The sequence below is a fragment of the Mesoplodon mirus genome (genome assembly GCF_964341445.2).
Source record: "Mesoplodon mirus genome assembly, chromosome: 3".
Lineage (NCBI taxonomy): Eukaryota > Metazoa > Chordata > Mammalia > Artiodactyla > Ziphiidae > Mesoplodon > Mesoplodon mirus.
The window spans coordinates 109,101,591-109,120,699 of NC_138978.1; the positions used below are offsets into that span (position 1 = coordinate 109,101,591).

Consider the following 19,109-nt stretch of genomic DNA (forward strand, 5'->3'; position numbering starts at 1 on the left):
AACAACGAAGCTTAGGGGCATTACATAACTTTTTCAAGGTCACAGCTAATAAGAGGCAGTGTTCAGTCTAGATCCCATTTTGTCTTACGCCAAGGCCCAGACATTTTGATTAGGCTCTTTCTGGAGGCAGAGCATTTTAAGGATTCTAATTGGTTAATGACTCTCCCTGTATTTTAGAAGCATTGAGGGTTTTTTTCTCTCCACAATTAAATCAGTAAAGGAATACATTTGTCAGTCAAAAATGTGGATTCAGAAGCTCATCAAGATTCCGACTCCTCATTAATGGGCCAAATCCAGCTATGATCTCATAGAGAAGATGGAAAAATTCTCCGTATCTCTGGAGTACCCTTTGAGGTTACTTTCATTATTCACTTTAGGGCAACTATTAACCTACCATTTCACCAAATATATTCAAGAAAAATTCACTGAGCGCCTACTGTGTACTAGGCATTGTCGTAGGCTTGGAGTTGTCAAAGGTCAGTCAGGTGGGTTTCTCAAGCTGTGAGCCTTCCCAGAGGGATTTAAGTACTACAAAGATGAAAAGGCCTTGGTGAAATTGAGATGGCCTCTGGGATCCAAGTTTGGGAAACTTGCTAGTGACAGAAATGGATTTCTTTTTCAATGAAAAATTTCTTGAGCAGTGAGGTCGCAGGCTGAGACTTTTGATAGTGATTTCAAGGAAGTCTAAGTTACGGAACTTTGGAGCTGTCCCTCACCCTATGCTTTTAATTATGCCAACAATTAAAATTAATTAACAGGCTAAAGCCTGTTATCTGGGGAGAGTAAGCGTGCTGCTATCAGCAAAGGACACCTAAACATTTCCTCTTGTAAATACTCTTTCCCTTTATCAGTTAAAAGTCCAGTGTAAAGACCAGGCCTTCCCGACTGTCACCATTTTTTCCCCCACATTCCTCATTAAATTTCTTTATTTGATTCTTAATAACTTTTAGCTTTGGAGTAGTTCAGAATATTCCCAAAAGATATTTTAAGTACCCTCTGAAATTGTCACAGTATTGCAGGAATATGGTTTTAGAATCAAGAGAGATTTTTTTTTCTCATTCTCATTTTCCTTTTCTTTAACATGAAATATTAATAATATCATTTTTATTATAAGTCCTTGTGCTGATTACTAAGTAATGTGTATGTAAAACTCCAGCTGCCAAGTAGGAGGGCTTCAATAAATTCTACTACCTAGAAACTGCCGAAGATTTTAAAACAAGGATTTAATACACACATTTTTTTAAATGTTTAAAAATAAAGTGAACTCTCATGGTGCCATATTTTTTTCCAAAAATGAAATTGATAAGGAATGTTTCAAGAAAACATATTTTCAACCTGGCCCAGTTCATCTGCCACCTAATCATGTAACTGAGGAAATAAGACTTTGGTAAGACCACTTCCTTCTTATCTTCCTTGAAGATCTGTAAGCTCCCTTCCCCCTTTCCCCTCCCACTTTCCTGAGGAATCCTGGTTTGGGGAGGAGCCGGTAGCCTCCTGGTGGGAGGAGAGGAAGGACTATAAAATCAATTTCCTCTAGCCCTGGACGGCAGATCTTCTCTCTTTCCCTTTTGGAACCAGCTTGGAAGGGTAAGTGTGGGAGAGAGGCAATTAGGGTGTGTGTGTGTGTGTGTGTTTGTGAGTGTTTCCCATCTAGAGCTCTATAAGGGAACTGGGGAGAGGAAGCCACAAACACCGATTGCACCATTCTCTGGGCTGTAGGGAGAGGGGATGATTCTTGAGGATTCTTTCTGGCTGTAGGTGTGCTCAGGAAGACTGTGCTCTGGCCAGAGTGGCATCTGTGTTTAAATTGTTGAAACTCAAGGGAGCCTTAGGTGAAGGAACAGGAAGCAAATTCAGTTACAATATGTGGACCCCCCTTAAGGTTGATGGACAGGTCTTACTGTTTTGAGAACAAACAAATATTACCACTCATTTGTATCTAGTTGTTCCTATGGGTTCTATCCCTTGCCCTTTTCCCTTTCCACTTTATATACTCTCCCTGAGCAATCTCAATGCCATCCACTTTGAATATTGAGTTTTATTATTTGTATATCTTTTCTCTGATTATAAAAATATCAGTATGTTAACTTTAAAAAAAAAAGAATCAATGGAAAGAAAGGTAACATGGAAAGTAAAAATTGGATGCACTCCCACCACCCAGAGAAAACCATTTTAACTTTTTCTACGTGTATGGGTAATGTTGTGACCTACTTTTTTCTATCTATCAATAATATCACAAACATTTTTCTGTTATTAAATATTATTTTACTGTATAACTGTTAAAGGCTACAAAGTATTCCATCATATAGATGAATTGTAACTTATTTGCCAGCGTCCAATTGTTATTTAGTTTATGTCCATTGTTTCCTATTATAAATGAGGCATACAGAGAGTTGGCATACCCCTTATGTTTCCTTCATATAAATTTTAAGATGCAGACTCATTGGGTCAATGGGCAGGATTTCTTTAAAGTTTTGATGAAAATTATCCTGTCAGTTTACATTGCCCTTGTTAATAAACATGAGGGCCACATTTCCAGCAGGCTTCTAAGCACTATTACCTTTTTCTAATTTTTGCCAAATTATCAAATTGGGGGACGGGCCAGATGAAGGAGTATCTCATCCTTAGAATTTCATTTGCATTTTTTTTTTTGCGGTACGCGGGCCTCTCACTGTTGTGGCCTCTCCCGTTGCGGAGCACAGGCTCCGGACGTGCAGGCTCAGCGGCCATGGCTCATGGGCCTAGCCACTCCGCGGCATTTGGGATCTTCCCGGACCGGGGCACGAACCCGTGTCCCGTGCCGCAGGCAGATTCTCAACCACTGCGCCACCAGGGAAGCCCTGCATGTTTTTGTAATTAGAGATGTAATCGTTTTTTTTTAATTAATTAATTAATTAATTAATCTATCTTTGGCTGCATTCGGTCTTCGTTGCTGAGCGCGGGCTTTCTCTGGTTGCTGTGAACAGGGCTACTCTTCATTGTGGTGCGCAGGCTTCTCATTGCGGTGGCTTCTCTTGCTGCAGAGCCCTGGCTCTAGGTGCGTGGGCTTTAGTAGTTGTGGCACGTGGGCTTCAGTAGTTGTGGCTCACGGGCTCTAGAGCGCAGGCTCAGTAGTTGTGGTGCACGGGCTTAGTTGCCCTGCGGCGTGTGGGATCTCCCCGGACCAGCGCTCGAACCCATGTCCCCTGCATTGGCAGGTGGGTTCTTAACCACTGCGCCACCAGGGAAGTCCCGGGTTTTTTTTTTTTTTTTTTTTTTTTTAATGTTTATTAACCATTTGTATTTATTCTTCTATGTATTGCCTACTCGGATACTCTGCTTATTCTATATTGTGGAATTATGTTTTCTAATTTTGAAGTTTTTAATTTTTATTTAAAGTTTTCAGGACCTTCAGCATATGTTCTTCATATACACAAGTTTAGATAAATGTTGATCTCCTTTTTCTTCTGGTTTCTTTTGTGATTTGTTTTTATATGTAACTCCTTCATTTACTTGGAATTTATTTTGGTGTATGAAAGGATATAGGAGCCTGGCTTTTTTTTTTTTTTTAATTCCTGAATAGCTGAGCATTTTTCTTTCATCTCAGTGGTTCATATTATCCCCACAGATTAAAAATGCCACCTTTATCTCAGAACCTGTAAGGATCCAGAGCTCGTGCATGGTCAGGGTTTTTCAGGCAGAAGAAGGGAGGTGGGTAGGAGGGAATGGGGCTTGGGAAAGGCAGAAAGTAAGAAGACTTCAACTTTATGAGTAGTATTATGTCAATTACACTTTTAAAAAAAATCATTAGCAAAAAATGACAAATGTTTTCATTTGTGAAGTCTAGATGTATGGGTCTAGAATTATTTTCTATATTTTTCTGGTGCTCTGTAAAAAAATTTATGAGAACTGTATATTCCCTGGAAGTTTAAAAGAGTCACCCAAATTGAGCCTGACACCTTCTTAACAGTTTTATCATTTATTCTATAGCGGTTGCCCTTAAAATGTTCTTACTTCTTTTGAGTCGATTTTCCTCATTAATTTTTTCTAGGACATTATCCACTTTATTCAGGTGTTGAATTAATTGGTATGTGGTTTAACAGAGTAATCTCTTTATATCTGTGACTATATCTTTCTGATTCCTATTTTGTATATTGTAATTGTCTTTTTTTTACTTGATGAGATTAACTGAAGTGTCTTTGTGTTTCTGTTGTTTCTAATTATTTTTAAAAAATTTCCAGGTAGTTGGAATTATTTTGTATATAATCATTATTACTTTTTGTTGTTGTTCTGCACTGGTCAAAATATGTAGTCAGTACAGTTTCTTTTTAGAATATTTAAGATTCTCTTTGCCATGATTTTTCCGTGTTTTTTACGAGCACTTGATAAGACTATTCATGTTTCTGTTTTAATTTTTGCCTACTTGATCTGCCAGGGACTGAAAGAGGAGTGTTAAAACTTCCTACCACAACTGTGTTTATGCCAAATTCTTTTTGGACTTCTAGTATTTTATGCTTTATATGATTATTCTTAATGTTAGTAATTGTACATGAAGATTCTTACTTGATTACTACCTATTCACAATGCCTATTAAAAATAGCAGAAAATTGAAATGACTGTGTTCCATATGCAAGTCTATAAGGGAGTTTAACCCACTGATATTTATTGTCATAATTGATATTTCGGGCTTCTGTCATCTTATGTTTTCTGGCTTGTGTATTTTCTTGCTATATTATATATTTTCTATCTTTTTCTATATGAATTGTGTTTTTTTATTGTGATAAAATATACATAACATAAAATTTACCATTTTAATCACTTTTAAGTGTACAGTTCTGTGGCATTAAGTACATTCACATTGTTGTACAACAATCACCAGCATCTATCTCGAGAATTTTTTTCATCTTCCCAAACTGAAACTCTATTCAATAAGCACTAAATCCCCATTCTTTCTCTCCGCAGCCCCTGGGAACCACTTTTCTACTTCCTGACTCTATGAATTTGACTACTTTAGGTACCTCACACAAGTGGGATGGTACAATATTTGTCCTTTTGTGACTGGCTTATTTCACTCAGTAAAATGTCTTCAAGATTCATCCATGTTGTTGCATGTTGTCAGAATTTCCTTCCTTTCTAACGTCATGTACCATTCCATTGTTTGTATATACCATATTTTGTTTATCCATCCATCTATTGATGGGCACTTGGATTGCTTCTACCTTTTGGCTGTTGTGAATAATACTGCCATGAACATGGGCGTGCGATATCTGTCCAACTCCCTGCTTTGATTTCTTTTGAGTACAATACCCAGAAGTGAAATTTCTGGATCAGGTAGTAACTATATGTTTAATTCTTTGAGGAATTGCCATGCTATATTTCACAGCAGCTACACGATTTTACATTCCCAGCAGCAATGTACAAGGGTTCCAATTTCTCCACATCCTCGCCAACATTTATTATTTTCTGATTTTTTAAATTACAGTTTTCCTAAAGGGTGTGAAGTGGTACTTCATTGTGGTTTTGTTTTGCATTTCCCTAATGATTAGTGATGTTGAGCGTCTTTTCATGTGCTCATTGGCTATTTGTAGATCTTCTTTAGAGAAATGATATTCACGTCCTTTGCCCATTTTTTAATTGTTTTGTTGTTGCTGAGTTGTAGAAGTTCTTTATATATCCTATATATCATTCTCCTATCAGATATATGATTTGCAAATATTTTCTCTCATTATGTGGATTGTGTTTTCACTTTCTTGACAATGATTTTTGATGCACAAGTTTTTTTGTTTTTGTTTTTTACGTCTTCATTGGAGTATAATTGCTTTACAATCTTGTGTTAGTTTCTGCTGTACAACAAAGTGAATCAGCTATATGTATACATATATCCCCATATCCCTCCCTCTTGAGCCTCCTTTCCACCCTCCCTATCCCACCCCTCTAGGTTTTCACAAAGCATGGAGCTGATATCCCTGTGATGCACAAGTTTTAAATTTTGATATAGTCCAATTTCTTTTTACTTTCGTCACCTATGCTTTTGGTGTCATATCCAAGAAACTGTTGCCAAATCCAATGTCATAAAGCTTTTCCCTTATGTTTTCTGCTAAGAGTTTTATGGTTACTGTGTTTATGTTTAGGTCGTTGATCCATTTTGAGTTAAATTTTGTGTGTTGTTTAAGGTAGGGATCCAACTTCATTCTTTTGCATGTGGAAATCCAGTTGTCCTCATGAATTTGAGTAAATTTTTCACGATAGCTGCATAGTGGTATACTTTCTAAATTTGTATATGTCTGAGGATATTTTTGCTGTCTTCATGACGAATAAAAATATTTTCCCCAAAAACTTTGTCGGTTTGCTTGATTGCAGTGTCACTCATTGTTGTAGAGAAGTCTGAGGCTATCTCATTTTTTGCTCCTTTTAAGGTTATTTTTCTCCATCCTGCATACAGTAGAATTCTTTACTTATCATTTATTTATTTATTTATTGTAAACTTATTTATTTATTTATTTATTTATTTATTTATTTATTTATTTTTGGCTGTGTTGAGTCTTCGTTGCTGCGCGTGGGCTTTTCTCTAGTTGTGACGAGCAGGGGCTACTTTTCGTTGCAGTGCACGGGCTTCTCATTACGGTGGCTTCTTTTGTTGTGGAGCACAGGCTCTAGGTGCACAGGCCTCAGTAGTTGTGGCACGCGGGCTCAGTAGTTTTGTCTTTTGGGCTCTAGAGCTCAGGCTCAGTAGTTGTGGCTCACAGGCTTAGTTGCTCCGCGGCATGTGGGATCTTCCCGGACCAGGGCTCAAACCCATGTCTCCTGCGTTGGCAGGTGGATTCTTAACCACTGCGCCACCAGGGAAGCCCCCTACTTATCATTTAAATTGTAAAGATTTGCCTGGACACACCTAACTAATCTTGTCTCTTCATTTATGTTGTATGGAACATGTGAGTCCTTTATCCTCTGGATTCAGGTCTTTTTTCATTGGAAGAAGCTTCCTTCTATTTTTTAATTTAATTATTGCTTCTGTTCTATTTCTTCTCTCTTCTTAAGGTACACCATATGTAGGATTTCCATTTTCTTTTCTTTATAGCCATCATCTTCCCATTATGTTAATATTTTTGTCCTTTTTCTTTGCATTAGAGGAGGTTTCTCAATTTTGTCCACATGATTAATTTGACTTACAGTAATGCAGATTCTTCTCTTTCTGTTTTTAATTGTTTTAAATTCACTTTGATTATTGTTATATTTCTCACAATCTTTATTAAACTAGTCCAGCCAGATCCCTCTTGCCTTAGAGTTTTATCTTTTGCCTTTGATTTAATCAATTCCATGTGTTTTTTAAAATTTTATATACAACATGAAAGCAGAAACCTCCTAAATCTTCTTTCTTATAGTACTTTCACAAATATCCTCATGCTCCATGTCTTGAATGATGCTCTTCCTCCATGTTTTTAGGTTATATAATATTTTCACAATCCCATGTTAATTATTAAGTGTTTATGAACCAAAAGGACAAATCCAGTCCTGATGCTTGCCAGCAAATTTCTTGGATTCTTACTGGAGAATCCCCTCACCTGAATACTATTAGAATTTTACTCCCTGGATTTTATCTTTGGGAAATTGTTGATAAAAGTTTACCTAAATAATTCAATGTCCCAGGACCTGAATGGAGGGGAGACAGAGCTTGGTCTGCAGGCTGTTTCAGCAGAGCAAATTTGTCTCCTTCAGGCTGGGCAAAACCTCAAAGCCAGGGTCTGGTTTACTGAATTTAATTTTCTGTTTGGTTTAGCTGCCACCCCAGGGGGTCAATGTGCATGCATCCCGGTTCTTACTAGTTTATCCTCCCAGGTCTAGCAGGCTTACAATCTGGTTGGGCTTCTTCTCACCCAGAGACTTCCAATACAATAGCCTCTGAGACTGGTGCCTCACAACTGGGAAGTGGGAGAGGTGAAACACATCTCCTCTAGCTAGTATCCTACCCTCGCTTTCCAAGTTAGGGTGATTAATGGGTTTCGGCGGAACCCATACCCACCTACTATAACATATATCCCATCCTCACTATCATTACAGGGAATTGGCTCTTGGTGTCTTCCAATTTGTATCCCTCTGCAGGCTAGTTCCAATGTGAATTAAAAAACAAACATTTTTTCATTAGTCAATTCAGTTGGCTTGGGGGTGAGAGTAGAGGAGGGTTTGTGATGCCTGGGTGTATTTTGTCATTTGATTGGAAGTCTATGGTCACTCAGTGCCTCCTAACTTAATATCTCTATTTGGTTGCCATCTTTATGCCATCAGAGGGATTTATTTCTAGATGCAAATGTTATCATTTTACTCCCCAGCTTAAAAACTCTCAAGCGTTCCCCAGTACCTACAGGACAAAGTTCAGATGCCGCTTCATGTTAGTCCCAGCCATTATCTGGATGCTGCTGACCTCTAGGGTCTCAAATCCGACCACTTTTTCACCTCATTCCAGCAACGACTAACTCATTCCAGTTGCTTAAATACCTTAAGCCTACGTTCTGCTAAGCATTATGCTGGACTCTAGGAAAACAGAATCTTTCTAATAAATTCTAATTTTAAGGATCTTTTAAGACTGGTTGAGGAGACACAGAAATGTATCAGTTTTATTATCAATCCAGTTTTGATAACTCCTATAACAGGAAGCATATAGAGAATGCTTTAGGAAAGTTGTTGTGACTCCATGTTTTCTTTATTTTTTTATTGAGATGTAATTCACATACCATAATATCTACTCTTTTAAAATGTATGATTCACTGTTTTTTTTAGCATTAACTATCACCACTCTCTAATTCCAGATTATTTTCATTACCCCAAAAAGAAACCTTGTACCCACTGGCAGTGGTTCCCCATTCCCACTTGTTCCCAGCCACTGGCAATTACTAATCTATTTTCTGTCTCTATGGACTTATTATAGATGCTTCATATAACTTGTGGCCCTTTGTGTCTGGCTCCTTTTACTTAGCATGTTTTCAAGCTTCATCCATATTGTGGCATGTATCTATCCGTATTTTATTCTTTTTTTTTTTTTTTTTTTCTTTTTGCGGTATGCGGGCCTCTCACTGTTGTGGCCTCTCCCGTTGCGGAGCACAGGCTCCGGACGCGCAGGCCCAGCGGCCATGGCTCACGGGCCCAGCCGCTCCGCGGCATATGGGATCCTCCCAGACCGGGGCACAAACCCGTATCCCCTGCATCGGCAGGCGGACTCTCAACCACTGCGCCACCAGGGAGGCCCTATTTTATTCTTTTTTATTGCCAAATGATATTCCATTGTATGGATACACTACATTTTATTTATTCATTCATCAGTCAGTGGACAATTAGGTTGTTTCTGTGTTTGGGCTATTATTAGTAATGCTGCTATGAACATTCAGGTACAGATTTATGTGTGAACATATGTTTTCATTTATCTTGGGTATATACCTAGGAGTGCTGGGTCATCAGATAACTTTCTGTTTAACTTTTTGAGGTCCTGCAAAATTGTCTCCCAATGTGGCTGCACCATGTTACATTCCCACCAGCAATTTATGAGGATTCTAACTTCCCCTTAGCCTCCCAACATTTGTTATTGTCTGTCTTTTTGAGTATAGCCATCCTACTGGATGTGAAGTCACATCTCATTGTGGTTTTAATTTGCATTTTCCTAATGACTAACGGTGTTGAATATCATTTCATGTGTTTATTGGCTTATTTGTATGTCTACTTTGTTGAAATGTGTATTCAGATCCTTTGCCCATTTCTTAATTAACTGTCTTTTTATTGTTGAGTTTTAAGACTTCTTTATAGACTCTGGATACCAGACTCTTTCAGAAATATACATTGCAAATATATTCTCCCATCCTGTAGGTTATCTTTTCACATTTTAATAGTGATCTTTGAAGCACAATAGTTTTTAATTTTTATGAAGTCTAGTTTATCTATTTTTCTTTAATTGTTTGTGCTTTAGATATCATGTCTAAGAAATAATCGCTATTCCAAGGTCATGAAGATTTACACCTATATTTTCTTCAAAGAGTTTTATCGTTCTTACATTTAGATCTTTGTTCCATTTTTATTTAATTTTGTATATGGTATGAGGTATGGATCCACATTCATTCTTTTGCCTATGAATATCCATTGTCTCAACACGATTTTTTGAAGGATTGTTCTTTCCCATCAAATTGTCTTGACATTCTTATTGAAAATCATTTGGTCGTAGACATATGGGTTTTTTCCCCTGAACTCTGAATTCTATTCCATTGTTCTAGATGTCTGTACTTAATGCCAGTGTCACACAGTCATGATTATAGTTGCTTTGTAGTAAGTTTAGATAAGGAAGCATGATTCCTTCAACTTTGTTCTTCTTCAAGATTTCTTTGGCTATTCTTTGTCCCTTGTACTTGCATATAAATTTTAGAATCAGCTTGTCAATTTCTGCCCCAAAAGGTAGTGGGAATTTTTGTAGAGATTGTGCTGAATTTGTAGATCAGTCTGGGGGGTATTTCCATCTTAACCATAGTAAGTCTTCCATTCAATGAACATGAAATATCTTTCTACCTACTTAAGTATTATTTAATTTCTGTCAGTGTTTTTTAATTTTCAGTGTACAAGTCTTATACTTCTTTTGTTAAATTTATTCCTAAGTATTTTATTCTTTTTTATGCTATTATAAATTGAATTATTTTAATTTCATGTTCAGATTGTTCATTTCTAAGTGTATATTAATAAAACTGACTTAACTGATTTAGTATATTGGTTTTGAGCTTATATCCATCAACTTTGCTGAACTTGTTTATTAGCACTAATAGATTTGTGTGTGTGTGGATTCCTTATGATTTTTTATATACAAGATTATGTCATCTTCAAATAGAGATCATTTTACTAAACTCCCTCATAGAATTTTTTTAACTTTTCAAGACTCAGTCTAAGTGTTCCTTTTTCAGTGAGGTTTTCCTTAACCTGCTGGACAGTATTGATCTTATTTACTTTAGCACCGTTAATGGTCTTGCTCGTACTTATCACTGTTGTACTTATTATCACCTTGTATGACAATTAAGTGTCTGTGTTTCTCTCATCATGAAAACAGTCCTTTTGTTTCCCTTCCATGAGTTTGGAACTCTTCAGTGTGGCGCCATGTTTAATGTAAAGAAAATTGTTCTCAGTGTTCTACAGCTTATCTTCAATACACACAGCTCCCCTGAAAGATTTTACTTAAGGCTTTAAAGTAGAAAATACAAATTTCACTTATCAAAAGATTAAAAACTACTTATTGATAGACCTCCAAATGGCAGACAGATTTGTCAGTTATGTGTTCTTCTATCCACCTTACACAGCAGTCTTGCTGTGAGTGATTGGCTTTTACCCAATTTAGGGTTAAAAACTATATGAAGAATAATTACTTTGCCCCCAGCTTGTGGACAAAAGCTGTTATAATCCTCTCATAATTACATCCATGGATTGTTCTGTCTTTACCTGGGTCGTCTCAATTAACCTGAAATATTTTTAACAGATATTTGGTTTAGGAAGCTTCTAGAAGTAGTTAATCAAAAGGAGTTATGTTGAGCTATACTGGGTCCCCAAGCTGAGGTACAAAAACTGCAGACCTGGTTAGCCTTTATGCTATTTCTTTCATTTCCTTTTTAGTAAGGCCTGTGTATGATTAATTTGTTGCCCAGTGTCATTCAACATTGCCTTTTATTTTAGATCATTTTAGTCTGATTTAATGATTGTGGTATAGTTAGACTTAACTGGGAAGCTGAGGATTTATGTAATCTTACCCTTAATTGGATATGAAAGAGGAAATCGGAATCTAAGCAGTTTTTGGTGCCAAGAGCCCAGAAGCCCTTGGATCTCTCCAGTGCTAATGACTGGCTACTTGATGTAATAAGGCAAGAATTTACTGAGAAACAAGATCATTATTTGAAATAAACCCACACGAGCTGGGAATAAAGGCTTACTCTTTACTTCTTGGTTGATAGTATTCTGGCTGCTTATGACTGATGGGGGTTGTCATAGTGATTGATGGGAGAGAATGATCTGTGATAGACATTGCAGTGTGGAAGAATAGGACTTAACCTACATCTCTTTTGTTAATAGGACTTTGTTATAGCCTTCCTCTGAATAGGGCTTGTAATATCATGTTGCCTCTCTTGATGCTAGAGTATAAAATGAAGACAGTAAAATATCCTATTGTTCTGCAAATCAGACTTGTCTCTGTGTTCACTCCATTATCCCATGACCCTAAGGAGGCTTACATACTGAGACAGAGACTTGGTAGTAAGAAAAATTTTAGTGTTTTATGATAAATTTAGGAACTAAAGCAAAATATAAGAGTTACTTCAACTGGTACCAGTCACTTGGCACTTTGTTCCACCATGATTTTTTTTTAATGTTTAATAATAAAGACTCCTTGATGTTTAGGAATCAAACTTCATTCATTCTTTTCTTATTGTTGTTATTGTTTTCTCTGGATGGGTTGACCTTGATCACTTTTATTGAAGGAACATCTGCCCAAAAGGCCAAATTTTTTTTTCTCAACATTGACTGTAGATTATAAACTTCCATAAACCCATGGTAAAAAGCTATGTTTTCCTTGGCATTTGGTTTCCTTAATCATGTTTCAAGAACAGATATTGTGGTTTCTGAGTAGTGAAGCAGAGAAGGGGGTCTGAGTGTTTCTTTTGGTGATGAAGCCTCCAGCATGCACTCTGAGAGGAAAGAAAGGGCATTGTTCCTCATGTAGCCTTTGTGGGCTTTCTAGGTTTCCTAAAGTCCTGAGAGAAAGCTCAAAAGAAAGATTTTACTTTAGTAGGTTCCAAGTTGGGGGTCTAAATCAAGAATGCTATGTTATTGGACTTCTGGTGGCACAGTGGTTGAGAATCCTCCTGCCAATGCAGGGACCACAGTTTCGAGCCCTGGTCCAGGAAAATCCCACATACCGTGGAGCAAATAAGCCCATCCCCCACAACTACTGAGCCTGAGCACTAGAGCCTGCGAGCTGCGACTGCTGGAGCCCGTGCACCACAACTACTGAAGCTCGCGTGCCTAGAGCTCATGTTCCACAACAAGAGAAGACCACACACTACAACGAAGAGTAGCTCCTGCTCACCACAACTAGGGAAAGCCTGCATACAGCAACGAAGACCCAACGGCAACCAAAAATTAATTAATTAATTAATTAATTAATTTTTAAAAAAAGAATGCTATGTTATCAAGACTTTTTGGGAGACTCATTTGAAGAAAAATAACAAAGAGGGAATTGTGGTGTAAGAGTGAGCTTTCTGTGGTCGTAGGATTGAAAGTCCTGAGTAAAGAAAAAGCTGTCCCCAGCTTCTGATAGAGGTGGAAAGAGTAGCAGAAACATGTCCCAGAAAAGTAAGAAGCTCACCCTTCAGAAGACACTAGCTGAAATGTTGTTGCCCTTCCTGGGGCAATTGGTTGACTGATGTCAGGGAGTGAACAAAGGGCGGTGCCTTTGTTTAGGCCTGTTTAGCCCTGGGGAACCCACATGAGGTCTTCAACAGAGGAGTACTGGTGTGCAGTGGCTGCTGGAACAAAATACCACAGACTGGGTGGCTTAACAGTGGAAGTTCTTTTCTCACGGTTCTGGAGATTACAAGTCCAAGATCAGGGAGTCAACAGGTTTGGTTTCTCTTGAGGGCTCTCCTTGGCTTGCAGATGGCCACCTTCTCACTGTGTCTGCACATGGCCTTTCCTCTGTTCACATGCATCCCTGGTGTTTCTCCCTCTTTTTATAAGGACACTAGTCAGATTGGATTTGTACCCTACTCAGATGGCCTCATTTTAACTTCATTACCTCTTTAAAGGCCCTGATTCCAAATACAGTCACATTCTGAGATACTAGGGGTTAGGAATTCAACACATGAATTGAGCAGGGGGGCAACATAAGTTCATAATAAGAGGGGATAGGAGGGAAAGCCCTCCCCCACTTCCCCCCCCAAAAAAGACCTGTAATTTACAATACTTGGCAACTAATGACCATCTAAGTATAGTCAAAAGAGCTGAAATGTATTCAAAAGAACTGAAACCTCTGGGGTAGTTGGGAACTTTATCCCCATTTATCTTTCTCCCCGAGCAGCAGGAGAAGGAGACAGCAGCAGCGGAATGGTAGGAAATATGCTTATGCTCCTGGAGAAATCAAGGTTTATCAGCATGTCCAATCAGCCAGAGATCTGCTGAGCACTCAGGAGAGTGCTGAGAGGTGGAAGACACAGTCCCAGACATCAGAGAGCACAAAATCTCATTAAAGCACAAGGTAGGAACATGTGGAAAGTTATTAAGTTCAGAGAAATGATCCAAACACTTACCAAGGTTTTTCTGAGACCTCTGTGTGTCCAGCCCTAGGCAAGACACTGGGAGTTTACTAAGAGCCAAGCAGACCTGGTCCCTGACCTCTTGTGGCTTCCACTCTAGAGCAGGGAACAGATGTGGTCTAAATGCCACACATTTAATCTCAAACTGTGATAAGTGCTCTGAAATCAAAGGGCAGTGGGACAGGATTGAGAGTGACAGAACGCATTCTGATCCAACTCAAAGGAGTTCTGAGGAACTGACATGGAAGTTGAGGCCTTAAGGATAAGGAGCAGTTAGCCAGGCAAGGAATCAGAGGAGCATTGTTCCAGCAGAGAGCACTGTGTGTGCTAAAGCCATAAGCAAAAGACAGCTTAAAAAAAAGAAGATAATGTGAAAGTTTTCTCTGATTATATAGTGATGCACGCTTATAGAAAATGTGTTTTATGCAGGGAACTGTAAAAAAAATTACCTGAAATTTTACCTTCTTGAGATAACTACTATCAGAATATATGCTGTTTTACCTGGTGAAGAGCAGCCTTAAGCTTCTTTTGCTTTTTTAGTTTCTTCCCATCTTCCCTCCGCCTCCTCCCTCTCTGTCTCCCACTTACAAGCCATTTGTACCCCATTTCTTTTTTTCTTTTTTTTTTTGCGGTACGCGGGCCTCTCACTGTTGTGGCCTCTCCCGTTGCGGAGCACAGGCTCTGGACGCGCAGGCTCAGCGGCCATGGCTCACGGGCCTAGCCGCTCCGTGGCATGTGGGATCTTCCCAGACCGGGGCACGAACCAGTGTCTCCTGCACCGGCAGGCGGACTCTCAACCACTGCACCACCAGGGAAGCCCTGTACCCCATTTCTTAACTAATAACAACAATGTGTGTATATATCTGTACTTTTTTCATGTTCATATATATATACTTTTCCCATGTATTATTATATATGATATATATATACTATATATAATATATGACATTTTATATAAGTATATATATTTTTTATCTATATCAAATAGTGTGTCTATATACACCAAATATAAATGTAGAAGAAAGATATACACTCAGATTGGGGTTGTTTGTCGTTGTTTTAAAAAATCGCATTATGGGGACTTCCCTGGTGGCGCAGTGGTTAAGAATTCGCCTGTCAGTGCAGGGGACACGGGTTCGAATGCTGGTCCGGGAAGATCCCACATGCCGCAGAGCAACTAAGCCCGCAAGCCACAACTACTGAGCCCATGTGCCGCAACTACTGAAGCCCACAAGCTCTAGGGTCCATGTGCTGCAGCTACTGAAGCCTGTGTGCCTAGAGCCCATGCTCTGCAACAAGAGAAGCCACCGCAATGAGAAGCCCATGCACGGCAACAAAGAGTAGCCCCCGCTCACCGCAACTACAGAAAGCCCACGCACAGCAATGAAAACCCAGTGCAGCCAAAAAATTAATAAAATAAATAAATAAATAAATAACATTTTTTAAATGGCATTATGAAATGCAACCTTCCTGGCATCTTTAGTAATTTGTTATGGACATCCCTCCAAGTTAACTGCCAAATATAACTCAATGACTGTCACCCTAACTGACCCCCAGAGACTGATTTAATTGGTTTGGGGTGGGACCCAAGCATGTTTTTCAGAAGCTACTCAGATGATTCTGTGTGTAACCAGGGTTGAGAACTAATCCAAATCATTCTTTTAAATAGTTACACGCTGTTGTATGATGTGGATGGTCTGATTTTGTTTAACTTTTAAAAATATTTATTTATTTATTTTTGGCTGCATTGGGTCTTAGTTGCGGCATGCAGGATCTTTCCTTGAGGTGTGCGGGGTTCTCTCTAGTTGTGGTGCATGGGCTCCAGAGCACGCTGTGGTTGTGGTGCACGGGCCTTCTAGTTGTGGCACTCAGGCTTAGTTGCCCTGCAGCATGTGGGATCTTAGTTCCTAACCAGGGATCGAACCCACATCTGATGCCTTGGAAGAGACCTCTGGACCACTGGGGAAGTCCCTAAACAATTTTTTTAAAGATTATACTCCATTTATAGTTATTATAAAATATTGACTATATTTCTTGTGTTATACAATATATCCTTGTAGCTTATTTTATACCTAATACTTTGTACCTTTTACTCCCCTACCCTTATATTGCCCCTCCCTCCTTCCCTCTCCCCACTGGTAACCACTAGTTTGTTCTCTATATGTCTGCTTCTTTTTTGTTATATTCACTAGTTTGTTGTATTTTTTAGATTCCACATATCAGTAATATCATATAGGATTTGTCTTTCTCTGACTTATTTCACTTAGCACAATACCCTCCAAGTCCACCCATGTTGCTGCAAATGGCAAATTTTCATTCTTTTTTATGGCTGAGTAGTACTCCATTGTATATATATATATACCACATCTTCTTTATCCATTCATCTGTTGTTGAACACTCAGGTTGCTTCCATTTTTTAAAAAATTTATTTTATTGTTATTTTATTTTTGGCTGCGTTGGGTCTTTGTTGCTGCACATGGGCTTTCTCTAGTTGTGGAGAGTGGGGGCTACTCTTCATTGCTGTGTGCGGGCTTCTTATTGTGGTGGCTTCTCTTGTGGAGCATGGGCTCTAGGCGCATGGGCTTCAGTAGTTGTGGCACGCGGGCTCAGTAGTTGTGGCCTGTGGGCTCTAGAGCACAGGCTCAGTAGTTGTGGTGCACAGGCTTAGTTGCTCCGCGGCATGTGGGATCTTCCTGGACCAGGACTCGAACCCATGTCCTCTGCATTGGCAGGCAGATTCTTAACCACTGTGCCACCAAGGAAGTCCCAGGTTGCTTCCATTTGATGGTCACATTTTATTCAACTATTGCAGCAATGATAGGCAACCCTTTTGTCTTTATTGTAAATAATGCTGTAATAAACATCCTTGTATTTACATTTTCTAGTACATTTGTAAAATGAGAAAAGTAATAGTACTTATCTCACTGGGTTGTCATGTAGATAAAATGGCTTAATATTTGTAAAATATTTTAAATGGTATCTGGCATATAAAATGTTTTTAATATATGTTAGCTATTATTATTGATGGTGTTGTCATTATTACTTGTATCTGGTATCTTCATATATGATCATTTATTTCTTTGAATTAGATTCCCAAGGGTGAGGTAGAGAAGCAATGGCAATGGCGGTCAGGAGGAATGGATGGATGGACCTAAGAGTTATTTTAGAGGCAGACAGGATTGAATGGAAGATTGAATGTGGGAGGTGAAGGATAGGAAAAAGACAAAGATGACTTTAAATTTGGGATGATGATGGTTCCTTTTTCTCATCTCCATAAAACTGGACAAAGAGCAGATTTGGGAGAAACATCGAGGGTTTAGTATGAAGAAATGAAAATAATCATAAAGGAATATTATTCTATAAAAGTTTGTGACAATAAACTTGAAAATTTAGAGGAAATGGATGATTTTTGAGTCAACTATAAACTGCCAACATTGACCCTAGAAGAGGTAGAAAAATTAAACATATCATTAGTATTGAGAGATGTTCAAAAATAATTTTTTTTATTTTTAAAAGGACCAAGCTAAAATGCTTTGGCAGCTGAGTTTTATCTAAGCTTTGAAGAAAAGACATTCCTTACATTATTTAAGCCATTCTAAACTCTCAAAAAATATAGATGAATTGCAGCATTGTTTGTTTCCAGCAGAAACCTGGAAACAAAGGGAACGCCCATCAGAAGTGGAGTAAATTGTGACATGCTTATACTATAGACTATTATATAACTGCTTAAGGAGTGAATTCTCTCTATAGCAGTAAACATGGCAGGGTAAGGGGGTGGGAATTTCCACACTATATTGTTAGGGAGATACAGAGAAATTGTATATAATTCTCTCCTATTTCCTCGTCAAGCCATAAACCTTTGTGAGGGCAGCTTCTTCCTGGAAGATCTTTTTCACACAGGTATGGTCAGCTCACCAAGCATTGACCTTGTAGGACTGAGTCTACCCAGAGGGGCCACCCTTCCTGATTTGCACAGTGGTGTTAAAGCAGCCAGTATCAGCCCTGGGTCCCACAACAACAGTGAATCAGACACAATCTATGCCTGCAAGGCTGACAAGCTAATAGAGATGGATAATCTCATAGACAACTAGCTGCAAAATAAATCACTTTAAAGAACAACTTCTGTCCTATCAGTGTCTAAAATCCTTCAAAGGCTCTCCATTGCCTACAAGGAAAAATCAAAATACCTTAGCCTTGAATTCAGTGCCTTGAGTAATCTCTTCAAGTTAATCTGGCATCCTTCAGGTGTTCTGCTCTGACCACAGTCCCTGGCTATGTCTCTATACCTGTGCCCAGCTGTTATCCCTGGCTTAGGATGCCGCCTCCCACCTACCTCTCTTATCACTCACCTCCTCGGTGTACACTCAGCCTTCCCTCCCATGCTTCCCTACAGCAATTCCTGTCTGGGCCAGCTGGGGCTTGACTCTTCAGCATAGGACTGATGGTAACCACTCTTTATACTATGGCCTCAACTCTCTAATTTTACCTGAGGGAGGAACCTATGGAATCAATAGGATCTTTGCATTTTGGGCACCCAACACAGGACTTGGACAAAGCAGGAGGGCAATGAGTTTGGTTGTATCATCTGAAGATTCTTTTAAAATTTCCCAGTGTACTTTCAAATATTAAATGCTTGCCCTTGAAATTGTGTAGCTACCTTGAAAAGATAGACATGTACTGCAAAATGATTTATGAATGTTCTCTTACTGCCGCTGACCTACATGTGTTTCTTTTTCTGATTATATCTTTCCTGCCTCAGCATGATACATCTTAATAAAGAAAACCAACATAGAAATATATACGTTACAGTTG

General features: G+C 38.7%; 1 protein-coding gene across 12 annotated transcripts in view; it reads left to right on the forward strand.

Annotated features, from left to right (window-relative positions):
- The first annotated feature begins 1,500 nt into the window (after window positions 1–1,500).
- Window positions 1,501–19,109, forward strand: part of MAB21L3 (mab-21 like 3) — a 79,721-nt gene continuing 62,112 nt past the window's right edge. For 10 of the 12 annotated variants that reach the window (XR_014293413.1, XR_014293414.1, XR_014293415.1 and 7 more), the window contains exon 1: window positions 1,507–1,587. The gene's annotated coding sequence lies outside the window, so the exon portion shown is untranslated. Of the gene's footprint in view, window positions 1,588–14,062; window positions 14,240–19,109 lie in introns of all 12 variants that reach the window. The other 2 variants (XM_082614117.1, XM_082614118.1) reach the window with 2 other exon arrangements.